This window comes from Dasypus novemcinctus, chromosome 9, assembly GCF_030445035.2.
Source record: "Dasypus novemcinctus isolate mDasNov1 chromosome 9, mDasNov1.1.hap2, whole genome shotgun sequence".
In the NCBI taxonomy this organism is placed as follows: Eukaryota; Metazoa; Chordata; class Mammalia; order Cingulata; family Dasypodidae; genus Dasypus; species Dasypus novemcinctus.
The window spans coordinates 35,763,083-35,778,238 of NC_080681.1; positions in this window are offsets into that span (position 1 = coordinate 35,763,083).

Genomic DNA, 15,156 nt, shown 5'->3' on the forward strand with positions numbered 1-15,156 from the left:
AAGAAATTTCAGGGCAGTTACTCACACTTTTGAAGGTTTTATTTGGTTTAACCTCAGAAATAACTGTACGGATGGTGCTGAGTGCTCTCAGAGGCAGGTTTTCTCTCTGAAATAATGGACTCTTGAGTTTCTTCTCTTCCTAAAATTAGGTCTGAGGAACTGTCAGGGCTTCCTGAAGAGTGGCTTTAACTACCTAGTGATGTTAAAACTGACAAAAAATACCCCCGCACCCACTTAGGTGGTTTTTTGTTTGTTTGTTTTTGTTTTTTGAAAGCTCGTAGGAAACTGGGAAACCTCACTGACCACACAACAGGTTTTAATGTGATGGTCAGCGGGGCTGTGTGGAGGCCCGAGTTCCTGTTGCCTGGGAGCCAGGGCTGCTGGGTGCCCTGGTGGCTGACTTATGCCGAGAGTTCCACCGAGTGTCAGGCACTCTCTGGGAGTCATTTCCATGTGATTTACAGTATCGTCGTCCTTTTCTTTCAAAACTTCCCTCTGGCCTCTTGTCAAACTACAGTAGTGAACATAAAAGTGGAAAGCACACAGTCGTTTTTCTGTTGGGCATGAGATAAATAATCAAACAAGAAACAGTTCATCTTGTAATGAACACTACAGGTGAAATATTACATTATGTTGTAACACTGGCAAAAGAAGCTGTTCTCATTTTGGTATGGGATGTAATTCATTACAGGGCCAAGGTTTTTCATTTCCCCCCTTTTTTGCTATAATCCCATGGGTACTATGAAAAATAAGTAACATTTGTATGGCTCTTCACAATTTACAAAGCCCTTTGCCCCCCAAAAGTTTAATTTGTAGTTAGATCAGCCCTGTGATATGGATGTTATTTCTGTTTTCTTCAGATGATGAAACTGAAGTGGGGAAATCTCACAAGTCAAGCAACAAAGCCCATGGGGCACGATTTATTGAATGCAGCCCTGCCCGTGGGGTTCTCAGAAACGCCAGGGTGTTGCAACTCTGCTTTCAAACACGGGAGGACTTAGAACACTAGGCAGGGCCGGTTTGTAAAGCCTCCGGGTAGGAGTGCCAGAGTGTCCAGACCAGGCAGCCTCGTGATGGAGGCAGGATGATACGCCTCCGCCCCCCCCCCCGCAAAGCTAGGTGTGCAGCCTGGCAGAGGTGTCAGTCTGAGGAGGCTGGTGAAGAGAAATGCAAGGTGGAGGTAACAGGACTTGAACCTGAGGCCCTGCACTAGAGGTTGAGGATTTAGAGTGAAGATAAGGAGTGGGAGCTTGGTAGAAATCTCTGAGTTAGTGGACAATGGCTGCAAGTGATTTTTATTGGGCAATTGTGACTTTGACCAGGAGCAGGTGGAAGCGGTCTCAGATGTCATGTCTTGAATTGTGGAATGTTAAGACTTAAGAATGGTAACAGCAGGGGGATACAGAAAATAATGTGATGAAACATTTGAACGCATATTATGGGTGAAAATAGAAATGTTGTTACCTCTAGGAATTCCCAGTCTTCCCTTTCTTCCTTTGTTCTTCCCTCTTTTCCTTCCTTCACTTCCTCATCGCTCTCCACCTCCCTCTCCATCTCCCCACCTTCCTTCATTTCTTACAGTACAACTAATTGGCACTGGGTTACAGGCTTTTAGGCTCTGGGGATCAAATATGATCAAGAAAAACATTTATAAATCTTCTCTCAAAGAGGAAAGTTATGTGGCTCTCTTTGAATTTTTTTTCCTTTTTTTTTTTGGCTAAGATTTTTATCTTTTCAGTTCAAATAAGTTAATGGATTGGAAATTAAAAACAGCATTTGTATGCCCATACTAAGTGTCAATGACTGTGTGTGTGTATGTGTGCAAATAAATATATTCCTCATTGATTGGGATATTCAACTATGATAAAAAATTCTTTTTTTGAGCTCATAAAATTTTATTTTCATATCTTTTGTATATTTCATATAGCTCAGCCCATTTATGTAAATATAGCAAGCAATCAATAAATACTTGCTGATTTATTTTCTTTGTTGTCTAATAACTTCAAACTTTCTATAACTCTCTGGTCCTGAAAATAGTGATTTGCATTTCAGTATTTTAAAACTCTTGCATGTGATATCAAATAACCTTTATCAGTCTTCATCTTGCATTCATTTTTGGACTAGATATATACACAAAAGCAGGCATGAGGACAGAATGGGGATGGTTTAGGGTAATGGTCTGGATAATTTATAGAATCCTAAGCCTTCTGCTATAGAATGGAGACTGGCTCTCTTTGTGGACATTTACCTTGCATAGAATATGTATTTTAAATTAATGCTCTTAATAAGCTTTTTCATTTATAGAACACATTACTATACAAAAGTTGTGCAGTGTGCAGAAGAAAGTGGAGGAGTTAAAGGAAAAATTTATGTTTACACTAGAACCCCAACATTTCATGTCTCTTTCTTTCCAGAGAATTTACGTATTGATGGTCCTGAAAGGACTTTGAACAGGCTATGGCACAAAATCAGTGAAAGGCCTTATTATCAATATTACCATTTAGCATTCAGTTAATTTATCAGCAGTTACTTTCTCTAGCCAAGATACCAATAATCAAAGTATTGGATAGATACTTCCTGAACTTGTCACTGAGATTCAAGTACAGATTTTATTCCTGGAATTACTACCTAATGTTCTAATTATTTGTGTCTACTTCATTTGAACTTAGAAATCTCAGAAACCCCTGTGCATAGTTTTTCCAAATGATTTCCCACATCAAAATTAAACAAGCAAAAGAAGGAATAATTAGATAAATGAGAAGGTATATTTGGGGCTCATACCATTTTCCATGTTCATCACTTATCTTGGGAGTCCATTCAGGCAGCTGTCAGGAAGTGGATTTTCAATCCACGTATACTTAGATATGGGGCTTTGCCAATGATAGAAGAAGTGAACGGCAGCTATGATCCCAGAAAACCCCCACCTCAGGTGATATGGGAGTAGAGCTTATTCCCTCCTACCTATGGAAAGAGTCTCACCTGAGATTCTCCAGGGACTGTTTCCAATTCACTGTAGCTCCTGGCCACTTCATGAGAGAGAGGAGCTAAGGATTATTCTCCCAGATAGGCTCACTAAAGTTATTTGTTCCATGTTGTAGATTAGGGTCAAATGTAATTCCCCATTCTGAATTTATCCTGTAGGTTATTTACCAACCTAAGTAAAAAATCTAGTAGGACTACAAAGGAAAAAAAGAAACTGTCTGTAGTGACAATGGAATGCTCGTAGGACCCCTCACTTTTGCCAGTCCCCTATCTCCCGAGCAAATATCTGACTAATAATTACCAGTTGTGTTTTATGGTGGAGACAGATTTATTTTGCCTTATATCAGGGGAGAAATCATGGGAGAGAACTGAGGGCAGGCCTGAAAGAGGTACTGGGCCAATCGGATTCTTTAGAGGAATTGGACAAGTGGCTGGCAAGGAGGTAGAACAGGAAAGGATGCATTAAGAGACATCATGAGGAAGAGTCAGGCCAGAAGAGCCATGATGGGCCATGCGCAGGTTGAGGAAAGCCAAGCAAGCTGACCGAGAGAGGAGAGTGACCTGACGGTGAAGCTGCTCCAGAGAAGTGAAGAGGTGAGCTGTTCCTTAGAGCCCAGGAACTGGAACGACCCACAGTGATCCTGGTTTCAGTTCCTGGATTCCTTAAAGTTCACCCTCTTTGTTGTTATTGCTCCAGTTTATCCTTACAGTAACTTACTTGTCATGTTCCCATTTCCCTGAGCCAGTTTGCTCATGCCAATCAAAACTGCTTTTGCAATTTCCCCTAAAGAAATAACCAGCATTCCACAGCACCTGTTACAAAGCCAGCTGCATTTATCTCTCCAGTGAGAGAAGACGTGGATGTTTCGCAGGAGCCATCCTTTTTATGCTGTTGTGCTTTGCTTTTGGTAACTCTGCTATAGATCAGAGTGCCTGAACTCATGGTCCTCAGCTAGCTTTACTCAAGTGAGCAATCTACAAATCCTTTGAAAGTGGAGGGTGAACTGACAATATTGTCTGAGGTCTTAGTGATTTCTAATTATCTTCATAAGACTCCTTGTAGAAGTAGGAGAACTTATTGATTAGGCCCTGTTCCAGCCCAAAGGAGAAAGGGAGGGAAAGGGAGAGAAAAGGAGAAAGATAGAAGGAAAGAAATAGAGGGGGAAGGACAAGAAGATGGGGAGAGTGAGAGAGAAAGAGAGGGGGATGATGCTAGAGTAGAAAGAAAGAACAACTAATTGAGTTATGGCATTACTTTTCCCTAAATTATCAGGTTAAGTTTCTTGCTAGTCAAATTTTCTGGTTAACAAGCAGATTGTCACACATAGCAATGCCCTCCTTCAGTCCCTTGGGGAACTGGTGTGCTAAGTCAGGGGTTTCCTACAGCCTTACATAAATGTCAGTACATCAACAATGCTCCTGTTGCTTGCTGAGAATCCCTTAGGCCTGCTTTGTTTCATCTTTCTAAGTGGAAGGAGAGAGAGGATTCTGGACTTACTCAGATTTCTTGAGAAAAGTTCTTAGCTCATTGTTTGCTTAAGAGAGTGTAGTAGTCTGCCAAAAGAGTGTTGATGCAAAGTACCAGATATCTGTTGGCTTTTATAAAGGGTATTTATTTGGGGTAAAAACTTACAGTTACAAGGCCCTAAAGAGTCCAACTCAAGGTTGCTTTCTCACCAAAGTCAGTTGCCACGTGTTGAAGCAAGATGGTGGCTGATCTCTGCCTGGCTCTCCTTTCTCTCTGGGCTTCCAGTCCTCTCTCTCTGGTTAGGGCTGGTCTCTCAGGGCTTTCTGTATCAGCCCCAGCTCTCTTCCCACGGTCAGCAGTAAGCTATCAGGCAAACAGCTTTAGTGGTTTGAGCCTTCTCCTTTCTGTCACACGGCAGGATCAAAATGACAAAGTTCTCTCCTCTTCCTGTGTGACTTCTTGAGTGAGTGTCCATTTCTATTGGTTCACTAAGAGAGTAGGAGCTCACCCTGAGTTATGCCTTACTGACCTGGTTGAATCAAAGCCCTCATTTGATTTTAGCAAGTAAAGTTAATCAGATGCCTCTCACCGAATTTAATACAATCAAAGGGTATCAGACCCTGAGGAATAGATTAGTTTACAAACATAATCTTTCTTTTTTGGGGAGTCATAAAATAATCTTAAACTGCCATAGGGAGATATAAGATGGGGGGGCAGGTGGGGCACTACAGAGACCTCCAGATCTGAAAGAGAAATATCTTCCTGCACCATGAATTTGTACACAGTAGTGTTTCGCTGTGTTCCTGAAATCAGCATCTGGTATCTGTGTTCTCATTACCAAGTGATGGATCCTGGGCATTTTAGGTAACAAGCTACCTGCTGTCTGAGTGGAAGTATTTAAATGCCTGCTGGATCTCATAATTCAAGTTGTTTCCTCCTCTTTTTCTCCTGCTAGAGAGCAGGACTGCCATATGTACAGGGCCACCTGGCTGGCAAAACATGAGGATCATGCTTGGTGTTGAATTTATTTGGTGGTGTAATATTACTGGCAGCTGGGCTTATGCTGGGCTTCCTTTGGCACTTCTGGGGGGAAGGCATCATCATGTTCTAATTCATAAGATACCCACTGGGTTCTAATCGAAGCTGAAAGATTGGGGACCTTTTAGCATGATTAACATTGCTAAAAGTTAGGATAGAATCGTAATACTTTGGAAGTTGGTTGGCTTCTAACCTTAGACTCATTGAGTTTTAGGAAAGGTTGAAAGCATGGGTTCTGGAGGAGACGGGCCTGGCTTTAGAGGCAGGCTTCGCTTCCACCTCTGGCATAAATCACTGAGCTTCTCTGATTCTCGGTTTCCTCATTTGTAAAATGAGGATACAACAACATCCATCTCACCAGGTGGTTTTGAGATCATTTTTGGGAAGCCCTTGGCCTTATGTCTGTCACACCGTGAGCATTCACTACTACCCCTGTTAGCTTGTGTCAGATGTGAGCAGCTGGTCACTTCTTATCCTTCTCTTGTATATCCCTTAACCCAGTTTGTAATGCTCAAAGTGTTAGGTAGCTTGTAGAAAAGATGTAACATTTATTTTCTACTTTTTTCCTATAAATATTTTAGGAAGCTGAGCTTTTCAAGATTCATGCCAAATGCAAAGCAGTTCAAAGGAGTATAAATGCTGACCTTTGTTGGTGGTTCTGCCTTTTGGAAAGTAGTGTAGGTGCATGAAGCCAATATGGTATTAATTTTCTATGTTAGAAGTGGCTCATTTGGGGTAACCCTTAGTTTTTTTGGTAAATTTCATTTTAGCAGTTTTTTTTTATCTCTTCTTATCTGTTCCCACTGGCTACAGCTCTAGTTCAAGGTCTAGGCATGTAAATGGAATAAAAAACTTAGGCCCTTGGTTGAAAAAATCATAGACACTTGGTTAAAAAAATGATGGGTCATTTATTCTTGTTATAGGTGGCTTTTTTTTTTTTTAAAGATATCATGAGAGAAGTGTTAAGGCATTATATGAAGAAGAGAAGATGGTTTACTCTGTGAATTTTAAAATGTATGTTTAGTGGCATAAGAAAGTCTATGGAACTTTCATTAAGAAATGGAGAAAGAAAATGATTGATGAAAAAGATAAGGAAGTATAATATGTTTGAGCAATTAGAATACAGAAGAAGGAAGTTTATATTCAAATTAGATTGCAAAAGGAAGTTTCTTGAAGACTTCAAGGATGAATATTATAACATTACTACATTTCATAAGCATACATATATATATTTTTAAAGGAGGTACCAGGGATTGAACCCTCAACTTTGCACATGTAAAGTGCATGCTCAATGACTGAGTTGCACACACTCCACTCATAAGCATGTTTTGAAGATAGCCTAAGCAGCCTCTGCTTTCTAGAAGACCTAGAATAAGAGGTCTTGCCTTCCAAGGAGCTATTAAGATAGTGACTATGATCAAGCTTTGTTTTTGAAACTATATATATATATATTTTAAACAAATAAATTCTATTAATACATATTAATAAAGCACACAATGCATCCAGAGTGTACAATCAATGGTATTTGGTATAATCACATAGCTGTGTAGTCATCACTTCAATTGTTATGAGAGCATTTTCATTATTTCAGTAATAACAATAATAAACAACAAACAGCCAAGCAAACAAGAAAATTCCTTACCTCTCAGTGTCTCTGTTGCCCTGCTATACATAGCTGCTATTTCTGCACAATTATTTATTTGTTTATTAAGAGTTTTATTGAGATATATTCACATACTATATGATCAATCCCAAGTGTATAATCAATGGCTTTTAATATAATTATATATAAAATGTCATCTATTTATCATTTCAAAAATTTTAGAGTGATTACATTACTCCAAAAATAAAGACTCCACACCCCTTAAGCATTCCTTCCCCAACACTATATAACCACTATCTAATTTCATCTTTATAAATTGATATATATTTACATTTTATATAAATGGAATCATACAATATGTAATACTCTATGTCTAGTCTCCCTCACTTAGTATAATGTTTTATTTGTCTGATATTAACATTTTATAATATTAATCTACATTTGTTTAGTTTCAGAGGAAAATGGTCTTATATATGCAATTCTTCATGTGTTTCTAGGAATTTTTCCTTTGGTCTACATTGTCTAGTTTGTTGTATACAGGTGTTTATATTATCCTCTTATGCCCTCCCTTATTTCAGCAGGATCAGTGGTAATGCCCCCCCACCCCTGTTTCTAAATTATTTATTTGCATCTTCTCTCTTTTTTTCTTCTTTAGTTGACTTCATTGATATTTTAAAGAATCAACTTCTGGTTTGGTTGATCCCCTCTATTTTTTTAAATTCTGTATTTCATTTATCTCTGTTCTAATCCTTTTCTTCCTTCTGCTCACTTTGGGCTTAGTTTTTTCTTTTCTTTCTAGATCCTCTAGTTTTGAGGTGAGGTCTCTGATTTGAGATCACTCTTCTTATGTATGTATGTGTGTATGTGTGTACGTGTGTATGTATGTATTTATCTCTCCTAATCCCTGGTTGTTCTCATTGTCTGCTCTCTGTGTCTGTTTGTTTGTGTGCTCATCTTTTTTTTTTTTTTTAAGAGGCACTGGGAACTGAACCTGGGATCTCCCATGTGGGAAGGAGGCACCCAATCATTGAGCCACGTCTGCTCCCTGCTTGCTGTGTCTTTCATCGTGTTTTCCTTGTTGTGTCTCTTGTTTGCATCATCTTATGTCAGCTCTCTCCACCAGCCTATTGTCTCAGCTCACAGTCTTGAGCTTCACGTCAGCTTGCTGTGTTGCTTGTCTTCTTTAGGAGGCACTGGTAACTGAACCCAGGACCACCCAGGTGGTTGGCATAGGCCCAACTGCTTGAGCAACATCCACTGCCCTCTCTTCTTCTTTAATGTGAATTTTTAGAGCTAAAAAGTCCCTTTCAGCACCGCCTTTGTTACATCCAATAAATTTTGGTATATTGTGTTTTCATTTTTACTTGCCTCAAGATATTTCCCAATTTACTCTGTGGTTTCTTCTTTGACCCATAGGTTGTTGTTTTGTTTTTTTTTTTTTTAACTTCATTTTTAAAGAAGTTTTAGGTTACAGAAAAGTTACATAAAAAATATAGGGGATTCCCATAAACCCCGTCCCTCTCCCTCTCACATTTTCCTCTATTAATAACATCTTATGTGAGTATAGTACATTTGTTACAATTGATAAACAAATATTGAAGCACTGCTACTAACCATAATCATTAGTTTAAATTATGGTTTACGCTTTGTACTATATATGCATAATGGCTGATTCTGTCATTGTAAAATCGTGCAGAACAGTTTCAATGCCCTAAAAATGCCCTATGTTCCACCTGTTCTTCCCTCACCCTCCCCTCAGAATCTATGGTAACTATTATATTTAGTTCAATATTACAAGTTCTTCTGTTACTACAATAATAATCTACTTTGGTCCATGGTTGCATTCCCCTCTTATGTTTGTTCATTCCTCAATCTTGATTATTTTGGGCTGTTGATGCCCACCCTACTTCAGACTAAAAGGGGCTTAGACCTTAGACCCATGGGTTGTTTAATAGCACATTGTTTAATTTCTACATATTTGTGAATTTTCCATTTCTCCTCCTGTTATTGATCTATAGCTTCATTCCATTGTGTTTGGAGAAGATACAGTGTATGGTTTCCATATGTTTGAATTTATTGAGACTCATTTTGTGACCTAATACATGGTCTGTCCTGAAGAATGATCCATGTGCACTTGAGAAGAATGTGTATTCTGTTGCTATTGGATGAAGTGTTCTATATATATATTTGTTAGGTGTAGCTGGTATGGATTATCATTCAAGTCTTGTATTTCTTTATTGATCTTCTGTTTAGATGATCTATCCTTCATTGAAAGTAGTAAATTGAATTATCCTACTATCAACATATAGCTGTCAATTTCTCCCTTCACTATTTGCTTAATATATTTTGGGGCTCTGCTATTAGGTCCATATATATATATATATTTTTTTTAATTTATTTATTCCTCCCCCTTCCCTTCCTCCTGCCCTGCTTTTTTATTTTTTATTTATTTTTGCTGTCTGTGTTGTCTTCTCTTCTAATTTTCTCTCTTCTAAGATTTACCAGGATTTGATCCTGGAGACCTCTGATGGGGAGAGAAGTTCCCTGTCAATTGTGCCACCTCAGTTCCTGGTTTCTGCTGCGCTTCACCTTGACTCTCCCATTGTCTCTCTTTTGATGCGTCATTATCTTCCTGTGTGACTCACTCACGCAGGGCACTGGTTCACCATGTGGGTGCTTGTGCGGGCACTTGTGCAGGTACTGGCTTGCCACGTGGACATGCTTTCTCTTCTTTTTCACCAGGAGGCCCCAGGAATCGAAGCCAGGTCCTCCCATATGGTAGGTGGAAGCTCTATCACTTGAGCCACATCTACTTCCCTACATATATATTTATAATTGTTATGTTTTCTTGTTGATTTGACTCCTTTATCATGATATACCCTTTATCAGTATATCATGACCTTCTTTGTCCATCACAACACTTTGACTTAAAGTCTATTTTATCTTATATTAATATAGCTACTCCAGCTCTCTTTTGCTTACTACTTGCATTGTATATATTTTTCCATCTATTCATTTTCAACCTACTTAAGTTTTGATTTTAAGATTATTCTCTTAAAATAGCATATAGTTGGGTTATGCATTTTTATCCATTCTACCAATCTCTGCCTTTAACCTTGGAGTTTAATTCAATTACATTTAAAGTAATTACTGTTAATACAGGACTTTCTTTTGCCACTATGCTATTTGTATTTGTAAACCTTACACATTTTTCAAACCCTCAATTCTTCTGTTAATGCCTATTTCTATATTTATATGGCTTTTTGTATTGTACCATTTTGAGACCCTTCTCATTTCCTTTTTTTTTTTTTCTTTTTTTTTTTCTCTCATTTCCTTTTAAATAAATTCTTCATGTATTATGGTTAACACAGGATTGAGGTCTAACATCCTAACTCTATAACAATCATATTTGATTTGATACCAACTTATTTTCAATAGCATACACTGTCCCTATACCCTTCTACCCTCCTGCTTTTTTGTACTTATTACAGATTATGATTTTGTATTTTGTATGTCCAGACTATCAATGTGTCATACTTTTAATGCATTTGCATTTTAGCACCTGTATGTAGCAAGAAGTGGAGTTACATAACAAACAATACAATACAATAATACTGGCATTTACAATTACCCAAATGATTACTCTTACCAACAGTCTTTATTTCTTTATGCTGTTTGATCCACAGCCTAATGTTCTTTTCTTTCAGTCTGAAGAACTTTCTTCTGCATTGCTTATAGGACAGATCTAGTAGTGACAAATTCCCGCACCTTTTGTTTATCTGGCAATGTCTTAATCTCTCCTTCATTTTTGAAAGAAAGTCTTGATGAGTATAATATCTTGGTTGCCAACTGTTGTTTTCTTTCAACACTTTAAATATTTTTTACCACTGCCTTCTTGCCTTCATGGTTTCTGATGAGAAACTGGCACTTAATCTTATTGAGATTCCCTTGAATGAATACATAACTCATTACTTTTCTCTTGCAGCTTTCAGCATTCTCTCCCTGTCCTTAACATTGGATAATTTGATTACTCTGTGTCAAGAAATGATTCTCTTTGAATTTATCTTGTATGAGGTCTGTTGGGTATCTTGAATGCACATATTCATGTCTTTAGTTAAATTTGGAAAGTTTTCTTCTATTGCATATTTATAATTTAAGGACTGTCTTAGTTTGTCAAGATTGCTATAACAAATACCACAGACTTGTCTAAAAAAAGTAGAAATTTACAGTCTCACACTTTTGGAGGTTAGAGGTCCAAAATCAAGGTGTCAGTAGGATCATGCTTTCCCTGAACTCTGTAGCATTCTGGTGAAGACTTGCTGATAATCTATAACTCAGCATCTACCGCTGTCACAAAGCTGTCTCCTTCCCCATCTGTCTCCTACTGTGTCCAAATTTCATCCACTTATAAGGACTCTAGTGACTGATTTAAAGTTCTCTCTGATACAGTTTGGCCTCACTTTATTTGATAACATCTTCAAAGATGCTATTTACAAATAGATTCACATCTGCAGGACTGGGTTTAGGACTTGAACATGTCTTTCTGGGAAATATGATTCAGTCCTTAACTCCTACTTTTATCCTTTTTATTTTTTATTTTCTTTTACTAAGTAAAGGATTTGTCTCCAAGTTGTGAGAGTCACCATGGTGAGTGATCATATAATTAGTCAAGATATTGTTAAGCCATGAAAAACCTCAAACCCCAGCAATGATACTAAAATGGACTAGGAAGACAAAGTAAAGACATTCATTCATATTTTTCATTTCAAGTATCAAAGTTGAAGAATTGAAAAATTAGCCAGCTCATTTTATTTTTCTGAAAAAAAAAAGAAAAATGAAGGCAGGCTTCATTTTATTCTCTGCCATCAAAGATAGCCAGATAAAATGCCAAATTAACAGCCACACTGGCAGCTGTAAACAAGTTAATCCTTTTATTTACTAGAGCACTAGAACATGCATAATACATTGGCCTCTTGTTCTCTATAGAGAATTGCTCAGTGATAGAACGATAGAGACAGCACTAGGGGAAGAATATTTACATGACAGAAAATCTATGTGTAGGAAAGAAGACATTAATTTGCCAGAAAATTAAGAATGCTATTGAGGAAACTGTTGGCGTGAGCCAGCTGTATTATTCACCCTTAATTACCTTAAATGCAGCAGGTAGCTTTACAACTAATGCAATATCCAACCTAGAAAATTTTATAATTGTTTGGCTTGTTAGTCCAAGATAAGGCCCAAGGCAGAGAATGAGGAGACAATTAAGGGATCCTGAAGGGAAAACTCCATAATAGATGCCATTTGACAGAATTAGATCGGATCACTGGAGTTGATAATTTTGTAAAAATATATGTATTTTTAAATAAAGAGGAAGGAATAAATATAGGTATGACTTTCAGAAATAGCCATGTGCTAATTTAAACCTAAATTCCTCTTTCAAATACTGGTAAATATTTAAGATATACATCATAAGGAGGAAATTCCTCATGAATTCATACCATAAAGTGGACATTTCAATAAGTCTTATGTAATGTAGGCACTCAAAGAACATGTACAAATATGATTTCTTAAGAAGAGTGAGGGAGTGGAGATGGTGGATAAGCGTTTTCCATTCTTGAACCCCTAATCTTCCCTTTCAAATATGGTAGCCACATGGTTTCTGAAAGTTCCTCAGAGGTAAAGTAATCAGCTGAAAAGAGATGGGGCAAAAGTTGGGGCTCAATCTGAAGAAACTCACTTGTAAATAAAAGTTGAATAATTTTTCACAGTGACTGTGGAGGATCCCAAGGAGCTCTAACATTTGAAAGCAAGAATCCAACTGCTGATATGCAGAGCTAAGGAAATATACAAAGTTTTTTTGATTCCACAATAAAGATAAGATTATCTCTCCTTGTATCCACCTGCAGCTGAGCAAAATTTCCTCTTTGACAAAGCTCAGTCAGTCCCAACATGTGACTGGAAAAAACATTCTCTCCAAGAATCTTACCTGTGTAATAGAACCCTTTTTCTATCAATTCTTTTTTTTAATGAAATATTTTTGTACTATTTTTAAAAATATTTATCTTATTTATTTATCCTCCCCCCCCATTGTTTGCAGTCAATGTCTGTTCTCTGTGTCCATTTGCTGTGTGCCGTCTGTGTCTATTCGTCTTCTTTTTAGAAGGAACTGAACCTTAAAACTTTCAGCTTAAAAACAAAAAGACACACAATCCCTCCTCCCACACAAGAAAATGGGCAAAAGAAGATGTGTAAAATGACGTAACAGGGAGATACAAAGAGGAAACATGATGAGAGAGATAACAAAGCAGGGAGCAGAGGTGGCTCAGGTGACTGAGCATTTTTCTCCCATAGGCTGGGTTCCTGGTACCTCCTAAATAGAAGACGAGCAGACACAGAGAGCACACAGTGAATGGACACGGAGAGCAGACAGCAAGTGCAGACAATGGGGTGGGGGTGGGGGGAAATAAATAAAATAAATCTTTTAAAAAAATGCTGTGATCAGTGATTGGCTGTGCCCACACCTGATCTTGGAGAACAGGATTTTTATGTCCCTTTTGGTCTCCAGTCAACTAGTGAGCTTGTACCCCATTGCAGCCTGCTGCATGAGTGGGTGCTGACTGCCTATAACTAATGCTTAGAGCAATTTACCAGCCTCTTCCTCCCGCTATTCCCTGGTTGCTGTATAGTGTTCTACTGGCACTTGAGTTTCTAAATAGTTGTTTCATACAGTAAATGCATGTTTAATAGTCATTCTAGTGGGAGAACTGAATCTAGAGCTTCCTATTCTACCATCTTCCCACAATCCTCTTTTTTAAATGTAAGCATTTAGAGCTATAAATTTCCCTTTCAGCATTGCCATTGCTGTATACCATATGTTTTGATATGTTATATTTTCATTTTCCTTCACCTCAAGATGTTTCCTAAATTCTCTTGCATTTCTTATTTGACCCATTCGTTCTTTAAGAGTGCATTGTTTAATTTGCACATATTTGTGAATTTTTCAGTTCTCCTTCTGTCATTGATTTCTAGCTTAATTCCATTGTAGTCAGAGAAGACATATTATATGATTTCAGTATTTTTTAATTTATTGAGACTTTTTTGTGACTTAATATATTGTACATCTTGAAGAATGATCCATGTGGCCCAAAGGAGAATGTGTTCTCTGCTGCTGTTACCTGACTTGTTAGGTCTAGTTGGTTTATGGTATTACTCAAATCTTCTATTTCTATTGGTTTTCTGTTTAGATGTTCTGTTCATTACTGTAAGTGGTAAATTGAAGTCTCCTACCATTAATGTAGACCCATTAATTTCTCTCTTTAAATCTGCCAGCATTTGCTTCGTATATTTTGGAGCTCTAGCATTAGGTGCAAATATATTTATAATTGTTATGTCTTCTTGTTGAATTGACCCTATTATCCACATAGAGTGGCCTTCTTTTTCTCCCACAATCATTTTTTATTCAATGTCTATTTTATCTGATAGTAGTATAGTTACCCCAGCTCTCTTTTGTTTACTTTTTTCATAGTATATTTCTTTCCATCCTTTCACTTCTAACTTACTTGTGTTTTTGAATCTAAGGCAAGTCTCTTATAAACAGGGTATAGCTAGATCATGCTTTCTTATCCATTCTGCCAATCTCTGTATTTTTACTGGAGAGTTCAACCCATTTACATTTAAAGTAATTACTGATAATGCAGGCTTTCTTCTGTCATTTTTCTATTTAGTTTTTCTAAGTCTTACACCTCTTTTGTCCTTCAATTCTTCTGTTCATGCCTTTTTTTAATTGAGTGAATGTATGTGTTTTTTTAATTTTTAATTTTTTATTGCAGTATATCATTCATACTTGAACATGCATAACTAATAAATGTACAGTAAATATTGTGAACTTATAAAATAAACATACATCACATCACACAGGGATCTCATACTTCACCCCTCCACCAACTCTTTACATTGTTGTGAAACATTTATTACAACTATGTTCATGCCTACTTTTATATTGGATTTCTTATATGTGCCATTTTGAGTATTTAACATCTTATCAATAATGTTTAATTTAATACCA